This window comes from Sus scrofa, chromosome 13 (assembly GCF_054392235.1).
Source record: "Sus scrofa isolate SSC_HxYL_T2T_F1_AM1 chromosome 13, Sscrofa_HxYL_maternal_Yorkshire_Landrace_v2.0, whole genome shotgun sequence".
Taxonomy (NCBI): domain Eukaryota; kingdom Metazoa; phylum Chordata; class Mammalia; order Artiodactyla; family Suidae; genus Sus; species Sus scrofa.
The window spans coordinates 49,975,241-49,999,907 of record NC_139395.1 but is presented as its reverse complement, the minus strand read 5'-3'; the positions used below and the strand labels follow the sequence as shown (position 1 = coordinate 49,999,907).

The 24,667-nt window shown below is 38.7% G+C and overlaps 1 protein-coding gene across 8 annotated transcripts in view; it reads left to right on the top strand.

Moving 5' to 3' along the window:
• Positions 1-24,667, top strand: part of SFMBT1 (Scm like with four mbt domains 1) — a 155,490-nt gene that overhangs the window by 28,489 nt on the left and 102,334 nt on the right. The window lies entirely within an intron of this gene.

Below are 24,667 nucleotides of genomic sequence, written 5' to 3'. Positions count from 1 at the left end.
CTGTCATTGATAGATCAAAAAATACTTTCTCCACTCAACCCCACAAAAAGAAAGACAAAGTCAAATCCTGTGCAATGATTACATTTGCAATTAGAATTCTGCTGTAATTTATTTTTTATGAAATTCATATCCTTGCTCTTTTCCTTAAAAACTGAAATTTTAAAGACTTTTAATGTTAAAAGTTATCTTCAATGAGTAATTTATCATTTTTTTATTGAATTAAATAATATTCTCTTCAGGTATCAGCTTACTTCATTCATCAGGTCATTTTGGATTTCTGTAATGCTAATTATTTTTCTTAAAGGATGATCCTGTGCTACTTGTAACAAATAAATGGATCTTTCATGTGCTGGTTTGGATCCATTTCATTATGGTCATGGATTCACTTCTAAGGATATAATCAGTCTCTTAAAATTGTACCTTGCTGCAGTCCCTTACTTTCCTAATAGGACTCTTTCTTTCTTTCTTTCTTTCTTTCTTTCTTTCTTTCTTTCTTTCTTTCTTTCTTTCTTTCTTTCTCTCTCTCTCTCTCTCTCTCTCTCCTTCCTTTCTTCCTTCCTTCCTTCCTTCCTTTTAATTTCTGTCTGTCTGTCTGTCTTTTTAGGGCTGCACCCACGGCATATGGACGTTCCCAGGCCAGGGGCCTACGCCAGAGCCACAGCAATGCCAGATCCGAGCCAAGTCTGCGACCTACACCACACCTCATGGCAACTCCAGATCCTCAACCCACTGACCAGGGGCAATGATTGAACCTGCAACCTCATGGTTCCTAGTCAGATTCCTTTCTGCTGCGCCATGACGGGAACTCCAGTAGGATTATTTCCTCTAGATAAACTGCAGATAAACTTCTGCTATTTTTGTTTTCCCATAGTCCAGAGTATTTTTATTGCAAAAAAAAAAAAAAAAAATTCAACAACCTCCAGAACAGTTTAGATTCTTCTGTCCTCTGTGTGACCTAATAAATGTCCTTCACATCAGCATCTCCACCATTACCAGCAGCATCATTTTGTCTAATGTAATAGAGAGGGAGTCCTGGAGAGGAGGGCTGCTGTGGCTGGGGATGCTGGCCTCTGGCAAATTTGTAGTTAGTCTTTTGTGAGTCCCTTTCACAATCTGAAGCACACTTTAGAGAGAGAAATATTACTTCATCACAATTCTAGGAGAAAAATGTTGTATTTATTTATTTTTTATTTTTTTGTCTTTTTTGCCATTTCTTGGGCCGCTCCCAAGGCATATGGAGGTTCCCAGGCTAAGGGTCAAATCAGAGTTGTAGCCACCGGCCTACGCCAAAGCCACAGCAGTGCGGGATCCCAGCCCCGTCTGCGACCTACACCACAGCTCACAGCAACGCCAGATCCTTAACCCACTGAGCAAGGCCAGGGATCGAACCTGCAACGATTGGATTTGTTAACCACTGAGCCAGGATGAGAACTCACCCCAAAAATATTATGTTTAAATTGAAGCAAAAATCATTTATTTTCTCCTTCTGCATGCTTCCACTACTTTCCCCTTTTAAATGAGTTTTATCTCCTCCTGAAGTTGCTCTGTCTTTGAGCTGTGGTTATTGGAAACTCTCATAGAAAGGTACTGTGCTGGAAGGCTGTGACACTGAGCAAGTGGGAGGGCTGATTTCTCAGGAAAACACCTCTGGAAACTGTTATCAATTCATATATATTAAGTCTCCACATGGCAACAGAGTAGATTTGAACCAGGAAAATATCTGTGACCCGGAGATACTTGCTTTTGACTTTCTAGAGGCATTTACTTTAAAAATTTTTTTATCTCCTCTCATTAACATTTTGCCTTTTTTGGCAGGGTGGGGTGGGGGGAGCTGTGCCCATGGCATGTGGGATTTCTCAGGCCAGGGATTGAACCTGAGCCACAGCAGTGAAAACGCCGGATCCTTAACCTACTGTAGCATCACAAGGAAACATCTACATTTTGCTTTTTTTAGAGGCATTTTCTAATGAAATTAGGCATAAAACACTTGCATTTTATAATTATCTTGTTTTCCTCTTGGCATTATGTTTTAAGCACATTTTCCTCCTCATTTACGTTGGCAAATTTAAGTGTGTACTAGTAACTCCTGAAACTAGTTGTAAAGAAGCAATAATTTGATCTTTTAGTAGACATGCACTGAATAGAAAATAAACAGATTCCTCCTAGAGGTGTACTTTAAAAATTGGTTAATTTATGTATAGAATATTACTCTTAGGCTCAACATAGCCAATGGTGAACAGACTTTATTTTCACTTATATCATGGAAAAATCTGAATTATAGAACTCTGGTGGAAACCTAGATATACATGGGAAATGCTTTATTTTCTTCCCTTCTTTCCTTCTTCCATCCTTTCTTCTTTCTGCCATTCATTCTACGAATATTTATTGGCACTGCACGTACAACCTACAGAGGGAAGCTTATATTGTGGGAAAGTAGGGAGATAATAAAGTAGTAAGGAAATAAATAGAACCTAATAATTGTGGTAAGTACTTGGCTGATAGCTTGAATGATATGTTAGAAAATAAGATGAAGACATGCTTAATAGGGTGATGACAAAAAAATCTTTCTGTGCTGGTGACTTTTAGACTTAAGATGTGAGGATCAAGAAGCTCCTGTGTGAAGAGCACTTTGGGTAAGGGTATATAGTGCTTATAAAGGTCCTAAGGTAGGAAAGATTCTGTGGTGTATTAGGAACCAATAGAGGGAGTATGATTGGAGGGAAGATGGTGTGGTAAGTAGGGACAAGATCTAGGGCTTTGCAGATCTGGTAGGGAGTTTGGAGGAAGCTACTGAGGCTTGAATAGAATTGTGGCAGGATCTGCTTTGCCCTCTAAAGAGATCTCCTATCTTCTCTGTAGAGAATAGACTTCGAAGTGTGAAAGGGGAGGCAGTTTGGAGGCTGCTGCAATAGTCAGGGAGTCTTGGATTAGGATGATAGCAGTGAAAATGGAGAGAAGTTATTGATTTCAAGATACATGGTCACAGTAGACTGTAGGATTTGCTAATGGCGGAGTGAGGATGTGTGAGTCATTGACCATGATTTCTTTTTTTTTTTTTTTTTTTTTGTCGTTTTGCCATTTCTTGGGCCGCTCCTGCGGCATATGGAGGTTCCCAGGCTAGGGGTCTAATCGGAGCTGTAGCTGCCAGCCTACGCCAGAGCCACAGCAACGCGGGATCCGAGCCTCATCTGCAACCTTCACCACAGCTCACGGCAATGCCGGATCCTTAACCCACTGAGCAAGGGCAGGGATCGAACCTGCAACCTCATGGTTCCTAGTTGGATTCGTTAACCACTGCGCCACGACGGGAACTCCTGACCATGATTTCTAAGTTTTTGGCGTGGTTGGTTGTGTAGTACTGAGATGGGGAAGCCGGGGGAGAGTTGGGTTTGGAAGCAATTAGAGTTCAGTTTTGGCTGCCTGTGCAACATTAAAATAGAGATTCCAAATGAGTAGTTGGACATATGTGTCTGGAACTCAGGGAATAAGTCCTCATAATACTGGTAATATTTATAGCCGTGATTTGCATGACATCACCTAGGAAGAGAATGTGGAGTGTATTATAGGGAAAAGAGAGCTCAGCACCCAACTGTGAGGAATTCCAAGATTTAGTTTGTGTGATTCCGAAGGAGCCATATAAAGAGAGTGATATGGATTGGAAGGGAAGAAGGAAAACCAAGGACAGTAGTGTCACAGTAGCCAAGAGACAAAATGCTTTGAGGAGTTCACTCTAGAAGAGGGGCCTGATCTACAGAGGATAGACTATAGCCAGAATAGGGAGGAAGTGATGAAATGGCACATGTAGACAAGCTTCTGAGATGAGATTTCTTACTTTGAGGGGAAGGAGAGAAATGGAGAGGTTCTTAGAGGGCCTGAGCAGGTCAGGAGAGGTTCTCTTTTATTATTGAGATGGCAGCGTTGGAGTGTGCTTGTATGTTATTCTGCTGGGACTAATCTGGTGGAGGGAGATGTAGTACAGAAGGAGTAACTGATGCTGTTATTAAGGGGGTGAAGCGGTGGGATCTAGAGCCTCAGGGAAGGTAATTTCTTTTGTTTGAAGTTGGGAGCAGATCTGAGCAGTTGGAAAAATAAAGGAAGTTCTTGACCCCTCACATTGCTCTGCATAATTACCTTTTTTTCTGTTTTCTTTTTCTTCCTTTCTTTCTTTTTTTTTTTTGGTAAATGTAGCACCATTTTACAGGATATGTTTGTTTTTTAATAAAAGCCTTTGCCCATAATGTCTTTTTTTTTTTTTTTTTTTAGGGCCATACCTGTGGCATAAGGACGTCTCCAGGCTAGGGGTTGAATTGAAGCTGTAGCTACAGCCACAGCCAACGACACATCTGAGCCGTGTCTGCAACCTATACCACAGCTCACGGCAAGACCCATCCTTAACCCACTGAGTGAGGCCAGGGATTGAACCTGTGTCCTCATGGATACTAGTCAGATTTGTTTCAGCTGAGCTGTGGGAACTCCCATTTGTTTCCACTTTTTGGCTGTTACAAATAATGCTGCTGTGAACATTCATGTAAAAGTTTTCCTTTCTCTTGTGTATGTATCTAGGAGTGGAGTTGCTGGGTCATATGGCAACTCTGTGTTTAACTTTTTGGAGAAACTGCCAAATGGTTTTCCAAAGTGATTCCCACCAGCTGTGTGTGATGGTTTCCAGTCTCTCCACATCCTTGCCAATACTTGGTATTCTCTCTCTCTCTCTCTCCTGATTATAGTAATTTGTGGCTTTAATTGGGGAAATAGAAATTGAAATACAGTGAGATGCCATTATACATTCACCAGATACACAAATACTTAAGAATCTAATTGGAGGAATTTTGTTTTTGAATGGAGCTTAGTATGGGGGAGATCGAACTTAGGTTTTGGATTTGACTGTCATTTACTAGTTGTGTAACCTTGGGCAAGTTTGATGAATTCTGAAATCTCATTTCTTGGCCTTTAAAATGGGACTATTTTGGAGTTCCTGTACTGGCTCAGCGAGTTACGAACCTGACTAGCATCCGTGAGTATTGGACTTGATCCTTGGCCTTGCTCAGTGGGTTAAGGATCCTGCGTTGCCGTGAGCTGTGGTGTAGGTTGCAGACAAAGACTCGGATCCTGCATTGCTGTGGTTGTGGTGCAGGCCAGCAGCTGCAGCTCTGATTCGACCCCTAGCCTGGGAACTTACATATGCTGCAGGTTCAGCCCTAAAAAGCAAATAAATAAATAAATAAATAAATAAATAAAATGGGACTATTTCAAAGGGTGTTGGAGTGGGTGAGGTATCACATCATCACACAGTGCCTCCACGGTTAGCTCCAAGGCTCTCTTTCTTCCTGATCTCAATACTGTTTTTAAAGAAAATAGTCCTGCATAAATAAGCGTGTTCCTTCTTGGAATAATTTAAGCTACCAGTTGACTGATTATTATCTAATAGTAACAAAATTGTGAGAGCATTTTGGCAAAACAAAAAATAAGTAAATATAGTAATATGCTAGTAGTTATTTCTTAGAATGTAACAAAATTGATGCAATTTTAAATCACTTTTAATTCTTAGGAGTTACACTTTTTTGGGGTCAATTCTAGATTTTTCTGCTATTTCAAGGCATAAGTAGTTAAAAATTCTTCACAGAAGATTTTTAGAAGTCATGATTATATTCCATAATATATTTTTTTTTTTGCAAAAGTAATTTCTAAGAATGTTTTTGGCACAAGGAAATGATCATAAATCACTGATCAGTGATCATAAATGCAGTGTGTTATTTTCTATCCTTCTGTTGCAAAATAATATGTCCTTAACTGAAAAAAACTGTTCTTTTTTAAATATAAGTTAAGATGGTATCAAGTCATGCTTTGTAACAAGTGAGGTTTGCATCTTAAGTTAATGACTCAGTATGTATATAGTACTGTTACATTTTGAATGTGTTTTAGAATCCATCAGGAACCTGTTGTCCAGAATTTTTTTATATTTGGTGGCTTATAGTTCTTGCATTGTGTTTAGTGTTATGAAATCCTAAAACAGTGGATTTTAGCAGAACACTGCCTCTAGTCGGCTTTGAACTCAACCATGTATATACCTCTACAAGTTGTATTCATGAAGACATATTCTGCCCATTCTAGATTTAGCTGTTACCTGTGGTTCCTGTGTAGAAGAGTTTATTCTTCAGATGAAGTATTGAAGAATGAATATTTTTATGATTCTGAGTACATACTAATATGTAATTACAACTTAGCAAGTTTTATAATTGGGTCAGTCTATCTCCATTTAAGGCTCAGCACTGGAAACAGATGGAAAAATATTTTCTATTGAACTAGTGTATGTTTTTGCCAACATTATAATCAAATTCTATAGCACCGCAATTCCTATAGCAAGTTTCTAGATGATTGAGATTGGTCTCAGATTTTTTTTTTTTTTAATTAAAAACATGGTTTAAGATTTTGGAAAGGTAGTATGAAATACTTGTAATTTTTTAATAGCTTAACAGTCTCTTTGTATTTTTGTTATTAGTCTCTTAGCACTTGAAGCTTTTCAGTTGTAAAAAAGGTGGAGTATCCTCCAATCAGTATATGTTAATTTGTTATATTTATTGCTAAACTCTATTTACTGGTCATGGAATTGAGCCTGAAAAGACTAAAATGTGTCATTCTCCTTTAATTTTAGCACCTTGAATAATAAGAAGTATGGGCCCCAGCCTTTGACTTTTGGATTTGTTGGTCATTGTTTTCCTAATTACTGTGGTGAACAAAGGCTTGTGAGAACTGCTTGACATTGCTGCCCTTTTAAGGCAGCAATTTAAGGCCATTAAATCTTGTTCATTTTATACCTGAATACAAGCTTTCTCTCATTCATTGCATCCATTTTTATCTCTGCATTCTCTTCTCTGCCACCCACATCACAGCCTCTGCTTCTACCACACAACTGGAAAGCTCTCCCAGACATTGTCAGTGATCCCTGCATTGGCAGGTCCAGTGCCCTTTTCTCAGTCTTCATTCTCCGTTGAACATCCTTTCATATTTGGCTTTGTTGATGGTGCTCTCTTTGTGAGAGGACGTTTTCTTGACTTCCTGCCTTTTGATTTCTTGTCTAATGTATGCGAAGTGACTTGAGTAGCGGCTGGCAAAGAGTGTTAACTCCCTTCCCTCTTTTTGTTACCTCCTTTTCTTCTCCTTGGGTTTTTCTTTTTCTCCACTACTCCCCCACCCCACCCCACCCCACCCCCGCCCCCGCAGCATATGGAACTAGCCAGAGCTGTAACCTATGCCACAGCTGCAGCATTGCCATATCTTTAACCCACTGCCTGGGCTGAGATTGGGGATTGAACCTGCACTTCCGCAGAAAGAAGCTGGATCATTAACCTACTGTGCCACAAGGGGAATTCCTTTCCTTTTGCATGCTGTTTGTTTGTTTTTTGCGACTATCTCCACCCACAGTTAACTCTCCCTTCTCTGTGAAGCTGATTTTCTAATGTCTAGCATTTCAGAAACTCTTCCTGGTGGCTCTGTCCCTAATTGTAAAATCCTTTAGGGCAAGACTGACCTTTGTATCAAGATGTTCCATTCCTAAAGTAGTGGTGCTGGGATGGGGGGTGGGGTGGGGGAGGGACAAAGGAGGTGCTCAGTAGTGGGCTGAGGTCAATTGTGAGAATGGTAGAGAAAGAAAACATTGTAAACATGTGGGTTTGTAATTGCAGTGGTAAATATTGGAAGATAGTTCTAAAGATATAGATATAAAACAGATGTTTCTCAGGTTGGTGGTCTTTCCTTAGGATAGTTTTCTCTTTTACCTGGTGTTGTTTTGTTGATATGGTATAACAAATTTGGTGGAATTAAAATTCAGCGGGAGAAGCTTTGAGCAAATTACTGTTTTGTAAGCTAATTCTATATACAGAGAGAGACTCATTTGCCACTTTTTCAGTCAGCTACTATAAAGCAAATACCATGCTATAAATAAAAAGTCATTAGTCAGACATACTGTATTTTGGTTGTACAAATTAAGTGAATGTCAACTTCTTTTGAAACATTACCCCCTGGTGTGTTTTCCCATCTACATTTATGTAAAGAAAATTAAGAAAATTTCTTGTTTAATTTATTTTCTGAAAGTATCTCTGGAACAGAAAGGGCTTACCAGCTGTATGTACAGAGGGTTAAATCAGGATCTGTGGCTACTTTACCCTGGCTTGGCAGGGTGTTCAAGCTCTGCCTAGCTGTTCCCTCTTGATATCTGTCTTCCTTTGCCTTCCCTGAGCTAGAGAGGGGCCCTAAGAACCCCAAGTGCTCCAGGCTTTAGGAGCAACTGAGAGCTAGGTTAGTTTTCCAATTCTTCTCCCTTTCGCCAAATGTGCCTTGTTTGTTTAGTGAGAAGACAGAATCTCTTCATAGTTTGAGTTCTGAGGTTTCTTTTGTCCTCTAGGTTTTAAGACATTCTAACCTGGTTACTTCTTTTGTCTCCTTTCCCACTAGTTTGAGGAAAAGAGGTAATGTTTTATCTTTGAAGCAGCTTCACGGTACAGCACAGTAGGAAAACCAAGTAAATATTTGTTGAGTGAATAAGTGATTCCTGTGCTTAAAAGCCAGATTCCCCCCCCCCCCCCAAAAAAGTCTCAGCAGATTAACAGCTTTGTTGTTCAAAACCATGGGTTCTTAAGCTTTTTGATATTCATGTACCCCTTTGGTAAAGCTAGTAAGCGAAGCCTGTAGACCATTCTTAGATTACTGGTTTTAAATAAATAAGATACATAGGATTAAAAAAGATATCAGTTAGGTATATCTGCATCTGTAATGTGACATGAAAATATATGTTCTTTCTGTGGTGACACAGTTGTAGTTACTGTTAATATTGCTGTGCTTTGTTGCCTATGCTCATATTTGAAGGAAATCTTAAATTTCAACTTGAGGTTAGTGAGAACATGTAAAAACTTCTCTCATTCAAATTCACACACTCTTGAATTATCTTCATGGACTCTAGGACTCCAGGTGAAGAATCCTGCCCTAAACAGTAGGAGCAGAGAACCTACTTAAGGTAGGAAGACATTTTAAGAAACCTGACACTCTTGCTGATTTTTAGTAAACAAGTCTATGATAGGAACATGGACAAGATTATTGTAAATTGCTGAGGGTGCTGATGGGCAAAGACTTAGGGGTTATATAATTTCTGTTCATAGTGATGACATCACAGGGAGCAGGGAAGTAAGGGAGTAATTTCTGGAGTGTATAGTGTACAAAAAAAACCTTTTTTTTTTTCTTTTTAGGGCCGTACTTGGCGGCATATAGAGATTCCCAGGCTAGGGATCTAATCGGAGTGACAGCTGCTGGCCTATGCCACATCACAGCAGTGCAGGATTCCAGCTGTGTCTGCGACCTACACCACAGCTCATGGCAAAGCCAGATCCTTAACCCACTGAGCAAGGCCAGGGATCAAACCTGTATCCTCATGGATACTAGTCGGATTCGTTTCCGCGCCCCACGACGGGAACTCCTGGAAAAACATAGCATGTGATGTCTTTCTTAATCACATTTGTAAATAATAGAGCTAGTGTTAGTGGGAAATTCATGAATTTTGGAGTCAGAGAGACCTGAATGCTGAGTATATTTCTTAATCTTGCTTGAGTCTTGGTTTTCTCACCTGTAAAATCATTGTAATACTTGCTTCCAAACTCTGTGAAGATGAAATGAGAGCATGTCCACTGCTGGTTTCTTTGTGATGGGAATGGTTTACCTTTGCTTTACCTTAGTCCAGGGTCTCATTTCCTTATCTGTAAGGCAGAGATGTTAGAATTAAAGATCCTGGGAGTTCCCGTCGTGGTGCAGTGGTTAACGAATCCGACTAGGAACCATGAGGTTGCGGGTTCGGTCCCTGCCCTTGCTCAGTGGGTTAAGGATCCGGCGTTGCCGTGAGCTGTGGTGTAGGTTGCAGACGCGCCTCGGATCCCGCGTTGCTGTGGCTGTGGCGTAGGCCGGTGGCTACAGCTCCGATTAGACCCCTAGCCTGGGAACCTCCATATGCCGCTGGAACGGCCCAAGAAATGGCAAAAAAACAAAAAAACAAACAAAAAAAAAAGAATTAAAGATCCTTAATATCCCTTTAACCTGAAAAGTTGTTTGATATTAGGAAGCCTACTTCTTAGGTTCACTAAGATATAGACTTATTAACTAGATGCAGGCTGTAAATAGATTACTTAGAAGTGGGAGAGAATGTTTTTTGTATTTGTAATCTGGAAGGCATTCTCAAAGCTACCATTTTCTTTCATCCTCAGAACTACTCTGTAAAAAAGGGTGGTATTCCCACTTTATAGACTAGGGTATTGAGACCAAGAAGAGTGAAAAACTTCTAAGTCCATGAATTTGTATGTGATGAACTGGAGTTTGAAGTCCAGGTTACAGTGTGCAAAGCCTGTTTTTTGCTTTTGGTTTTTTTTGTTATGCAACACTGTTTCACACTACTTTCCTAGTGATCAAACAGAAGACTCATTTTAGTACTCTTCCTCCAAAGAGAACATTCTTGGAAAGAATACATTGTATGTATTAAGAGTGTGTTTATTACTTTTATTATGGAGATAACTAATCATTGAAAAATATTTTTTTAAAGTTTGAAACAGCCAAAAAAGAGAAGAGTTGTAAGTATAATAGAGAAAAGTCCTCCCTCCTTACTCCATCCTGGAACCCTTTAGCAGTAAGTTGTCCATCTGATCCATCACTCCAGAATACCCTAATGTGTTACTACGGTAAGAATATTCTGCTACATAAGTACAATATAACCATCAAAATCAGGAAATTAACATTGACACATTATTACCATCAAACATCCCTCAGACCCCCAAGTTTGACCAGTTGCCCCAAAAAGTCTCCTACCTCTCCACTGCCCCTCTTTCTGCCCCTCAAGCTGGTAAAAGCAAAAGGATCCACTTGAGAATCATGCTTTGCATTTAGTCGCTAAGTCTTCTTTAGCCTTTCTTGACTTTTATGGTCTTGATGTGTTTGAAGATTATAGGCTTGTTTTATATATATATATATATATATATATATATATATATATATATATGGTTGTTTTTTTTTTTTTTTTTTTTCCTGGTCTTTTCTAGGGCTGTTACCTTGGCATAAGGAGGTTCCCAGGCTAGGGTCTAATCGGAGCTGTAACTGCCGGCCTACACCACAGCCACAGCAACTTGGGATCCAAGCTGTGTCTGAGACCTACACCACAGCTCATGGCAACGCTGGATCCTTAACCCACTGAGCAAGGTCAGGGATCAAACCTGCAACCTTATGGTTCCTAGTCAGATTCGTTAACCACTGAGCCATGACGGGAACTCCATAGGCTTGTTATATTATAGTGGTTCTCGGTTTGGGTTTGTCTGATGTTTCCTCAAGGTTAAACTCAGGTTATGCATTTTTGGTAGGAACATCACAGAAATGATGCTGTGTTTTATGTATCTTATCAGGCGGCATAGATTTCAGTTTGTCTTGTTTCTGATGATCAGCTGCTTAAGGTGCCAGACTTCTTACTGATAAGTTACTCTTTTTTCTTTTTTTTTTTTTTTTTGCTGCACCTGCACCTGCATGTGAAAGTTCCTGGCTCAGGGATTGAATCCTCACTACAGCAGTGGCCTGAGCTGCTGCCACAAGAGAACTCCACTCTTTTTCTATTTGTAATTGATTAATATTTTGTGGATAAGTACTTTGAAACTATGTAGCTATCCCATTCTTCATCATATGTACAGTTTATTGGTTTATTAATCTGTATCAGTTTGGATTCATGGTTTCCTATTTTATTTAATAAGCCATAGTCTTGTTACTCATTTTTATTTATGTATAAATTGTCCCAGATTTGTCTGGTGGGAGCCCCATCAAGCTGGTTCTTTGTCCTTTTGACCTGTTTCCATCATTCTTTGTAGCATTTTCTCACTTTCTGGCACCAAGTGTTCTAGGCTAGTGTTTCTAACCTTTGGCACTGTAAATGCTCATTTGCATGACTCTTATAATCTTAGTATCTATTCCATTCTGCAAGAAAATGGAACATTTTAAAATAGATTTTTATTTTTTCTGTTAGAGTTGATTTACAGTGTTCTGTCACCTACTGTACAGAGAAGTGACGCAGTCACACATATAGTAAATAGAACATTTTTGAAAGAATAACTACTAATACAACCTTTTTTGTATTCTTAGTAATGTCTCAGTGTGACTTTCTGATAACTACTGTGAAAGTGGCAGAGCACGCTTTTGTGCATTTTTCTTTTCTCCTACATATGTTAAAAAAAAAAGTTTTCTTGTCTAGGAACTGCCCAAAAGAGCTATTGTAATTGTCAAAGCTTTTCCATTGTCAGAACAGTCATAAACAATATAAAAGACACTTTAGTGTTAATTGGCACAAGAGTAGAAGAGGAAATGTGTTCTTTCCTTATTTGCTAGTTCATCTGTCATGTATTTAATGAATATCTTCTGGTATCAGGCACTGAGCAGGGCTCTTTGCAAGGCAGTTGGGACTCCAGGATAAACTGAAATCAGTGGTCCCTGTGTGCCCTCAAGGGGCTTAGAGTCTAGTGGTTGAGACAAATAGTTTCTTTCTTTTCTTTTTTTTTCTTCTTTCTCTCTCTCTTTCTCTTTCTTTCTCTCTCTCTCTCTTTCTTTCTTTCTTTCTTTCTTTTTTTCCTTTTTTTTAATGGCCTGCAGCTGTGGCATATGGAAGTTCCTGGGCTAGGGGTTGAATTGGAGTTGCAGCTGCCAGTCTACACCACAGCCATGGCAACACCAGAGCCGCATATGCATCCTACACTGCAGCTTGTGGCAACACGAAATCCTTAACCCACTGAGCAAGGCCAGGAATCAAACCCATATCGTCAAGGATACCAGTCAGGTTTTCAACCTGCTGAGCCACAAGGGGAACTCCAAGACAAGCAGTTTCTTGAAAAGAAACATGGACTGACATTCATACAAGGAAATGCCTTGAGCAGCAGTTCCTTACTTATGAAATGTGACAGATGTTCTACTTTACAAATTGTTGTGAGGGTAAAATGAGCTCATTTAAGTGAAAGTCTTTTGTAAACTGTAGACATCTTATATAAATGAACTGTTTCTTTCCTGTCACTCCATCTTCTGGTGTTTCTGGCCTTTTTTTTAGAATTACTAAAGTAAGCATCCCCTGAACTTGCTTTCAGCCTCTTCCTCTCCATCCATCCTGAGCACCACTGCCCATCTCTCTGTATGTACACTACCATTTCCTTTCATAGCATTTAACCTTGTTAAGAAATTGAGTGTTCTGCATTTCCCTGAGGTTTAAGTCCAAACCGTTGATAAATAAGACCTTCAGGTTAGCCTCAGCTTAGCTTTCCAGTCTTGTCATGTCACTTGTGTTCAAGCCCTTGACCCCAAACAAATTGGTCTGGTTGCTGTGTCTGAAATGCACATTGTGTATTTCCATCTCTCTGCCTGGAATTATCTTTATTTTCTCTGTTTTTCACAGTTACTTCCTGATTCTGGACCAGGCTCAAACCAAGGCCTCCCTTCGCTCTACTCCCATGTGTGTGGTTTGTCCAGAGCACCTGGTAGTCATCATTTGCCCTCTTAGGTTACTGTTAGATTTTCCCTGCTGGCATTATGTGCTCTCAATGTATAGGAATCATGTTTACCATGTGTTTATTATATTTCCCATACGTATGTAGTGTTCAATAAATTTTTAAAAAATTTAAAAAATGTTTTAATGGCTGCACCCAAGGCACATGGAAATTCTTGAGCCAGGATTTGAATCCAGGCTGTAGCAATGCTGGATCTTTAATCCACTGCACTGTGCTGGGGATTGAAACTGCCTCTGCAGCGACTTGAGCCATTGCAGTTGGATTCTTAACCTACTGTGACACAGCAGGAACTCCAATGATTTATTTATTTATTTATTTATTTTTGGTCTTTTTTTGGTCTTTTTTAGGGCCACATCCTTGGCATATGGAGGTTCCCAAGTTAGGAAGGATGTTGCTTACCCTGCACACCCTTTTTTTTTTTTTCCTTTTTTTCTTTTCTAGACCGCACCTGCAGCATATGGAGGTTCCCAGGCTAGGGGTCTAATCGGAGCTGAAGCCACCGGCGTACACCAGAGCCACAGCAACGTGGGATGCTACCCAAGTCTTCGACCTACACCACAGCTCACGGCAACACCGGATCCTTAACCCACTGAGCGAGGCCAGAGATCGAACCCGCAACCTCGTGGATCCTAGTCAGGTTCGTTAACCACTGACCCACATTGGGAACTCCCTGGCACACTTTTTATTTCTGTGTTTAAAATGATTAGTGCTGCTGCTACTTCTTTCTTGTGGCCTCTAAGAAAACTGCTTTATCATTGTAATTTTATCTTATTGTTCACTTTTTATTATGACAATGTTCAAACATACGTAGAAACAGAAAGCCCCATTATTTGGTTTCTATAGTTATCAACACTGTAGAAACCGGCTTATTTTATCTACACTTTCTACTCTGACATACATACAATTTTGCCTCCCTCATTTTATTGTTTTATAGCAAAACTTGAGTATTATATCACTTCATAAATAATTCAGTATTTATCTCTAAAATGATGACTTTTTAAACCATACTATCTTTATCATGTGTAAAAATCAACTAATTCCTTAATATTGAATATTTGGTTGATATTATCACTATTTTAAATTCTCTTCCATGTAAAGCTTACAATTTGATTTGTGTTATTGGCTGTTATGCAGACCCATAAGAGTGTTTTTTTTGCTTTTAAAATTGAGATATAAAAGAATAGCTCTGTCTCTTGTATGAAATTTTATTTATTTATTTTTATTTTTTATAACTCAATGAATTTATTACATTTATGGTTGTACAATGATCATCACAACCCAATTTTATAGTATTTCAATCCCACAACCCCAGTGCATCCCCCCACCCCCCGAACTGTCTCTTTTGGAGACCATAAGTTTTTCAAAGTCTGTGAATCAGTATCTGTTCTGCAAAGAAGTTCATTCTGTCCTTTTTTCAGATTCTACATGTCAATGAAAGTATTTGATGTTGGTGTCTCATTGTATGACTGAGTTCATTTAGCTGAAAATTTAAATACCATAATTTTGTGAAATATTTTAAGCCAGGACCAAAAAAACAAAGAACAACCAACCACTAGAAATACATGTATAAATAACAATCTTGATTAAATTTACTTGAATCCCATTGCTTTGGTACTTGTTGAATGTCATATAAGTTGTTGGAAAAAAGAGGAGGCTATTTTGAAAATTTGTGACTAGGTGGTGAGTTTTGTGGGCTCTTGAGCCCAATGGCGATATGATTCTAGGTGGCAGTCACTGGTCCTGGATTCTGGAATTTACGGTGCTTAGGACAGACATCCATTTATTCAGTAGTTCATTTTAGCAAGTTCTTAAGTGAGCACTTACTCTCTGCCTATTAAACTGAGTTGAGTACCTCTGAACTACTGAATGTTCTGTTAATCTGAAATAATAATTCTCATTTCTGTTATAATTCAGAAATAACACAATATGTAGTGCAGATAATATTTGAACCTTTGAAGGGATAAACTAGACTACTGCATAGAAAAAATAATTTAAAGTAGACAATGATCTTCTTCTCTGTTTGTTTCTTTCCTTAGCTAGAGCAGGGTTGTTTCTATATTAGAAATGAAGAACTGCTAGCTGGTGAGAGCACAGTATGTGCTGCCAGCTACTGTGTATTGGATTAAAGGTGTTTGAAAATGAGTTTTTTTTTTTTTTTTTTTTTTTGTTCAGGATGACCTGAGGATTTAAGAAAAATTAAGGTTTTTGGAACCTTAATATTTATATGCATCCATTAGTGTAGGGAACCCCTCACCCCAAGTTGTAATATTAGTAATATCTACTAATTTGGGAAAGAAAGAAAGGAGGTAGATGATAACTTGTAAAGAATTGTGTCTTTGAAATTTTGTATGGTCCTTTTAAAACAAACTTCGTTAGGGAAAATTTCAAGCATATGTAAGAGTAGACAAAATGGTAAAGTGAATATCCATGTATCCATTGTCCAAGGATTGCTTCTGCAGGGATAAACTCACAGCCAGTGGTATTTCATCTATACCCATGGCCAATTCTTCCTCCAATATTATTTTTTCCATTTTAAGTATTTACTATAATTTATTTACTCAGCCACCTATTGGTAGATATTTGAGTAGTTTTTTAATTTTTTTTTTTTTTTTTAGTTTTTTAATTTTTTTGACCGTTACTAACAATGTTATAATAAATACCTTTCATTCCTTGAACTCTTGAGTTCCTTCCTTCCTCCTTCTCCCTCCCTCCCTTCCTTCTTTTCTCCGAACCTATGGCATATGGAAATTCCCAGAGCAGGGGTCAAATCAGAGCTGTAGCCTTTGCCAGCCACAGCAACGCGGGATCCGAGCCACGTCTGTGACCTACACCACAGCTCACGGCAACGCCGTATCCTTAACCCACTGAGCGAGGCCAGGGATTGAACCTTCGTCCTTTTGGATATTAGTCAGGTTTCTTACTGCTGAACCGCAATGAGAATTCCTTGAGTGAGTTTCTTGAAGATAAATTCCAAGATTTGGGTCAAAGAGCATGCATGTTTTAGTTTTTATAAATGTCCTTAGTATTTAAGAGACCATAACAGGAGTTCCCATCATGGCTAAGTGGTTAACAAACCCAACTAGTATCCATGAGAATGCAGGTTCAGTCCCTGGCCTTGCTCAGTGGGTTAAGGATCCGGCATTGGTATGGCTATGGTGTAGGCTGGGCAGCTACAGCTCCGATTTAGCCCGTAGCCTGGGAACCTCTATATGCCTCGAATGTGGCCCTAAAAAGATAATAGACACACACAAAGATGCCATAACATTGCTTTCCAGTAAACTAATACTAATTACCATTTTTGCTAAAAGTTCTCCTTTTTAATTTTTCACTTAGCATCACCATTTTCTTCCTCTTTCTTTCTCATATATATGTGTGTGTGTATATAAATATATACACTTATGGGGGTGTGTGTGTGTGTGTATAATTTATACGGGCATTTTTTTCCTGAAGCATTTGAGAATTCATTGCAGACCTCATGATACTTTAATACTTTAGCTTGCATCTACAAGAATAAGATATTTTCCCACATAACCTACAATACAATTATTGTAATGTACACAATACAATCAGTATAATGTTTCTGAGATTCATTCCTTGGGGAATTTAACCTTGACATAATACTATTAGCGCCATGTGTTAACATTTTTCTGATTGTCCTAATAATATCCTTCATAGTTTTTTTCTTCCATCCATTATATACTTAAGGATCATGCATTACATTTGGTTGTGGTGTACTCCCAATATTATTTTAAAACAAATTCCAGATATCAAGTCATTTCATTGATAAAATACCAAGAGTTGAGGACTCTTTTTGTTGTTAAAACACAAGCGCAATACTATTATCAACCTACCTTTTTTTTCCTTAACAATATCAAAATCCATGCAGAACTCAATTCCCACTGTATCGCACATCCTATTATTTTTAAAAAATGTTTTGTATGACAGTGTGGATGTACTGATTGCCACAGAACTATACACTTAAATAAGTTTTAAAATCTTGTTTGCAGGATCCAAAAGGCAAGGGCATTGTATTGGTCTCCTAAGCCTTTTTTTAAAATTGCTTTATTGAGGCATATTTTACACCCTAAGAGAACAACTAGATAGAAAGTTTATATGTTGTACAACTGTCACCAAAATTTAGTTTTAGAACACTTCCATCACCACCCAAAATGATCGCATGACCATTTACCAATAATCCTTGTCTCTTCCTGGCCCCAGACAACCATTGTTCTGCTTTCTTCTCTATAGTTTTGCTTTTTCTACACATTTCATGGAAGTAGAATCATTCAGTATGCAGTCTTTGCTTCTGGCATATTTCACTCAGTGAAATATTTCTGAGATTCCTCCCTATCATTTAGATAGGTAATTTTTCCTTTGTATTCTCCTTTGCTGAGAAGTATCTCACTGTATAGATATAACATGTTTTGTTTATCCATTCTAACTGATGGACATTTGAATTGTTTACAGTTCATAGCAGTGAACAACTGTGTAAATATCTTTGTATGGATGTATTTTCATTTCTCTTTGGTAGATACCTAGGAGTAGAATTGCTGGGTCCAACTTTTTGAGAAACTGCCAAACTGTTCTCAAAGTGGTTGTACAATTTTACATTCTGTTGCTTTTGTTTGTACCACTGTTGTGTGAGAGCTGCAGTTGTTCTACATCATTCTTTTTTTTTTTTTTTTTTGTCTTTTTGTTGTTGTTGTTGTTGTTGTTGCTATTTCTTGGGCCGCTCCCGCGGCATATGGAGGTTCCCAGGCTAGGGGTTGAATCGGAGCTGTAGCCACCGGCCTACGCCAGAGCCACAGCAACGCGGGATCCGAGCCGCGTCTGCAACCTACGCCACAGCTCACGGCAACGCCGGATCGTTAACCCACTGAGCAAGGGCAGGGACCGAACCCGCAACCTCATGGTTCCTAGTCAGATTCGTTAACCACTGCGCCACGACGGGAACTCCTCTACATCATTCTTAATGCTTGATACTATTAGTCTTTCAATTTAACCATTTTCATTGGTGTTTAATGATAATTCATTGAGATTTTAATTTGTATCTCTCTACTGACTTATGAAGTTGAGTATCTTTTCATGTACTATTTGCCATTTATATATATATATCTTTGTTGAGTCTCTTAGCATCTTTTGCTCATTAAAAAAACTGGATTATTACTGAATTTAAAGAGTTTTTAGAGGAGTTCCCATCGTGGCACAGCAGAGGAGAATCTGACTAGGAACCATGAGGTTTCGGGTTCAATCCCTGGCCTTGCTCAATGGGCTAAGGATCCAGTGTTGCTGTGAGTTGTAGTATAGGTTGCAGACGCGGCTCAGATCTGGCGTTGCTGGGGCTCTGGCGTAGGCTGGTGGCTACAGCTCTGATTCAGCCCCTAGCCTGGGAACCTCCATATGCTGCAGGTGTGGCCCTAAAAAGACAAAAGGCAAAAAAAAAAAAAAAAAAAAAGTTTTTATATATAAATCCTTTATCAAACATAATATTTTGCATTTTTTTCCCCTCCAGCTTGTGGCTCTTTCTTTTCTTAATGGAATCTTTGAAAAGCAAACAATTTTTAAATTTATTTTTTGTTATTTTTTTATTGTTGATTTACATTGTTCTGCCAATTTCTGCTATATAGCAAAAATGATCCATATATCTGTACACAACTCTCTTTTTCATATTTCATCATGTTCTATTACAAGTGATTGGACATAGTTCCCTGTGCAATGCAGCAGGATTTCTTTGCCTGTACATTCTTTTTTTTTTTTTGTCCTTTTAGGACCACTCTCACGGCATATGGAACTTCCCAGGCTAGGGGTCGAATTGGAGCTGCAGCTGCTGGCCAATGCCACAGCCACAGCAACGCAGGATCCAAGCCACGTCTATGATCTATACCACAGGCCATGGCAATGCCGGATCCCACTGAGCAAGGCCAGGGATTCAACCTGCATCTTCGTGGATGCTAGTCAGATACGTTTTCAGTGATCCATGATGGGTACTTCCTGCCTGTTCATTCTTAATGCAACAGTTTTGTATCTATTAACCCCAAACTCCCAGTCCATCCCACTCCCTCCCTTCCCCTTGGCAAACTACAAGTCTGCTGTCTATGTTTGTGAGTGTTTCTGTTCTGTAGGTAGGTTTATTTGTGCCATATTTTAAGATTCCACATGTAAGTGATACATCTGGTATTTGTCTTTTTCTTCTTGACGTCACTTATTATGAGACTCTCTAGATGTATCCATGTTGCTGCAAATGGTATTATTTTGTTCTTTTTTATGGCTGAGTAGTATTCCATTGTATATATGTACCATGTCTTCTTAATCCATTCATCTGTCAATGGACATTTAGGTTGTTTCCATGTCTTAGTTATTTTGAGTAGTATGCAGTGAACATAGAGGGGGCATGTATCTTTTTGAATTGTAATTTTGTTTGGATATGTGCACAGGAGTGGAATTTCTGGATCATATGGTAGTTCTACATTTAATTTTCTGAGGAACCTCCATACTGTTTTCCATAGTGGTTGTACCAATTTACATTCCCGCCAACAGTGTAGGAGGGTACCCTTTTCTTCACACCCTCTCCAGCTTTTGTTATTTGTAGACTTATTAATGCTGGCTGTTCTGACTGGTGTGTGGTGGTATCTCATTGTACTTTTGATTTGCATTTCTCTAATAATTAGTGATGTTGAGTATTTTTTTTTTTTTTTTTTTTTTTGCTATTTCTTGGGCCACTCCCGCGTCATATGGAGGTTCCCAGGTTAGGGGTCGAATTGGAGCTGCAGCCACCGGCCACACCAGAGCCACAGCAACTCGGGATCCGAGCTGCATCTGCAACCTACACCACAGCTCACGGCAACACCGGATCCTTAACCCATTGAGCAAGGGCAGGGACCGAACCCGCAACCTCATGGTTCCTAGTTGGATTCGTTAACCACTGCGCCACAATGGGAACTCCCAGTGTTGAGTATTTTTTATGTGCCTGTTGGCCATCCATATGTGAAGAGCGAACACTTTTAAACTTTGGTACAGTCCCTTGGAGTTCTCTTGTGATACAGTGGGTTAAGGATTCCGTGTTGTCACTGTAGCGGCTTGGGTCATGCTGTGGAATGGATTTGATCCCTGGCCTGGGAATCTTCATATCCTGTGGGTACAGTCAAAAAAAGCAAACTTTGATACAGTCTGAATTTATTGATTTTTCCTTCATTGTTTTTGCTTTTTTGGTGGTCACATCTAAAAAATCTTTGCCAACCAAAAACCATTTTCTCCTGTTTTATAATTTTACCTCATATTTAGCTTTATGATTCCTTTTGAGGGTTTTTTTTTTTTTTTTTTTTGCTGTTGTTACTTTAGGGCCGAACCTGCGGCATATGCAGGTTCCCAGGCTAGGGGTCCAATTGAGAGCTACAGCTGCCAGCCACAGCCATAGCAGTGCAGGATCCGAGCCGTGTCTGCAACCTACACCACGGCTCAGGGCAACGCCGGATCCTTACCCTACTGAGCGAGGCCAGGGATCAAACCCACATCCTCATGGATACTAGTCGGGTTCCTTTACCACTGAACCACGAAGGAACCTCTCCCTTTGAGTTTTTATGTATGGTGTGAGGTAAAGGTCAAAGTCACCTTGATGATGTTTACTATGTTCCTCTGATTTCTCTATTGGATCTAGAAGCTCAGTATGATTCAGGTTTTTAGATATTTATGTTTTTTTTGTTGTTGTTGTTGTTGGTTTATTTGGCAAGACTATTTCTTAGCTGGTGTGTTCTTCCACCAGGAGGCACTTAACCTTTCGGGCTGTTTTTTGTTTTGTGATTGATGTGAGCTGTTTGTTGATGGTCAACACTTAGATCCATTAATTGATTGTATTGGCAATTCAGTCATTCTTTCATCATTTGCTGGCTGGTTTACTTTTATTAAAGAGTTTGTTATCTTCAATTTTGTTATCCAGTAGTATAGTTGTGTATGATTTCCTTAGTTACAAATGCAGTGACTTGTTATTAACAAGTCATTTGGGGTAGGTATTTTCCTAATGTACCATTTCCCAGTTGATTTGTCAGACAAAGAGTTTTTCTCAGCTAATTAGCAAGCTGAGGTTTTTTCTTTCTTCTTCTTTTTCTCTTTTTCTGCATTAATGGCTCATGAAAAAAACCCTTCTGTTGGAAAGTGTTTGCCTTGGTTTCTTTGTAGGCAAGGACTCTATGTATCCTGAATTTTGCTTTATAAGAGTAAATTGCAGTCTTGACCTTATCTTTTTCCAGCACAGTATTTTGTAATGAGTATATAGTAATTGCTTCTTTTTTTTTTTTTTAACAACTTTGCTTTACGATGCTGCTGTCTCTTATGCTGCTTTATTGTTATGAAAAGGTTTACTGTTCTTTTCTTGATCTTAACTGTAAATAAGGAAAGTTACAGAGATAACATACATTGTATTGAACTTTTACTTTTTTTTCTTCATTTTTTTTGTATTTTAGTTGTTAATTTTGTTTCTAGAATTCTTCCCAAATGGGATGATTTCCTTTTCTTTCTTTTGTTTTTTGGCTGTCAGTATATCTGTTTTAAATACCAATCTTAATTTCCCAGTTACTTTGTAGTGTTTTGTAAGTAGATGTACCTCCTAATAGGAGCTATATGTAGCAGATGCTTAGATATGTCAGAACTAAGTGAATGAAGGGGCCGGATGGTGAAAGTTTGTATACTAATTCATCAGACTAAATTTAATGATTTTGTTTCCTTTGGATCAATACTCAGAAGTGGCATTGCTGGATTGTATGGTTGTTTTATTTTTAGTTTTTTTGAGGAATCTTCATATTATTTTCCATAGTGGCTACACAATTTACATCCCCACCAACAGTGCACAAGTATTCCTTTCTCTTCTCATTCTCATCAGCACTTATTATCTCTTGTCTTTTTTTTTTTTTTTTTTTTTTTTTTTTTTTTTTTGTTGTCTTTTTGCCATTTCTTGGGCCACTCCCGCGGCATATGGAGGTTCCCAGGCTAGGGATCTAATCGGAGCTGTAGCCGCCAGCCTACGCCAGAGCCACAGCAACGCAGGATCCGAGCCACGTCTGCAACCTACACCACAGCTCACTGCAATGCCGGATCGTTAACCCACTGAGCAAGGGCAGGGACCGAACCCGCAACCTCATGGTTCCTAGTTGGATTCGTTAACCACTGCGCCAAGATGGGAACTCCTATCTCTTGTCTTTTTGATAATAGCCATCTCAACAGGTGTGCTGTGATATCTTAATGTGGTTTTGATTTTCATTTTCATGATGATTAGTGATGCTGAGCATCTTTTCATGTATCTTTTGGCTATTTGTATGTCTTCTTTGAAAAAATGTCTATTTAGTTCTATGATTGTTTGAATTTCAAGCAAAAGTGAGAAAGGAGAAGTCTTTATTCCATCAAGACTGATTACCGGGGGAGTTCCTTTTGTGCCTCAGCAGTAATAAACCCAACTAATATCCATGAGGACACGGGTTTGATCCCTTACCTCTCTTAGTGGGTTAAGGATCTGCCATTGCTGTGAGCTGCTGTGTAGGCTGAAGATGAGGCTCAGATCTGGCGTTGCTATGATTGTGGCATAGGCCAACCGCTACAGCTTCCATTTGACCCCTGGCCTGGGAACTTCCATATGCTGCGGGTGCTGCCCTGAAATGACCAAAAAAAAAAAAAAAAAAAAAGACTGATTACCAAGATATCAGTATCAAAGTAATTAACTGAGCAAACTTAAATTTGAAATACTTTGCCTGGTCACAAAGTAGTAGACTATGTAAAGTGAAATCAGAATCATTTTAAGGTTTTAATTTATTAACCTTAGGGAACTCAGGACTTGTGTCAGGAAGAACTTTTAGTTCTTTCAGCTATGTGAAGGGCTCTTATGTTCATGAAGGTGCCCTCATTCTGTGTGGACAATACCTATGGATAGAAGCCATTGGGACTTGGGGACAGTTCAAAGACAGACCATGGTGGAGCTGCTCAGAAGTAGAATAGATAGTCGTCGAAAGTATTTCTATACTCTATGGTGGTGGAACACAGAATGGACAGTTTCCTCCTCAGGGATTAATAAGGAAGAAGTTGCTAACAAAGTACCATACGTAAGTGGAGAGGCATTATTTGTGGAAATGTTGGGTCATGAGAATGGTGTATAGTCACAAAACTATGAGAGTCATTAGACTAGATGTGCCCATCTAGATATTAACTTTTAGATTCATAATCTCTGTTATTTAGTGAAACAAAGAAAGATTTTTTTAAAAAATTGCCCAGGCAATTGACTTAAAGTATCGTAAAAGTGTAGTTCTAGGTATAATTCCTAATGGCACTAAGCAAATGTTTGAAAAATTAGACAGTGATGTGAGCATAAAGTATTTAATTGTTTTGGGGGAAAATGAGTAAAAGGAAAAGGTTTGTATGTTAAACTTCATTACTCATCATTTGAGTAAATTGGGAAAAGTATTTTATTCTTTTCACACTTTACCCCACTCCATTGATATCCCTACAAAATTGCAAGGTTGACTACCTAGCCCCATGGTAGTAATTTAAAAAAAAAAAAATTATTATAGTTGATTTACAGTGTTCTGTCAACTTCTGCTATACATCAAAGTGACCCAGTTATACATATAATTATTCTTTTTTCACATTATTATTTATTAGGTTTATTCACATTTTACAGGATGTGTAGATGTCTAAATTCCCAAAGCCAAAATTCCATGATTTTTAGTTCTTATAGTATTTGTTAAAATGGAAAAAACTTTCCCTTTGTCTCTTTCTTGGCAAAACTTTTTTATTAAGGCAGTTCTTTGAAGTCTAACTGGCAATCTGAATTTGTTTGACATTTTGTTAAAGATTTAGGCAAGGGTGGTACTCTGGTGTTTAAATGGCTTATTGATTTTTTTTTCCCTTAAAAGATTGCTTTGAGAGGAATTTGAAGTAGGCTTATGACTTTTTGGTAGTTAGATTTGACATAAAGCCTCTTCAAGCATTGGATTTAGTTTCCAAGTCAGTAAGGGTTGACTGAGTGTCCTGTCTGTCATCTGACTAACTAGTGGGCATGAAATTCCAACTTGATATGTCTATGCCTGGGATAATCTTCAAATTATCGTTTTGGAGAAATTTAATGCAAGTTT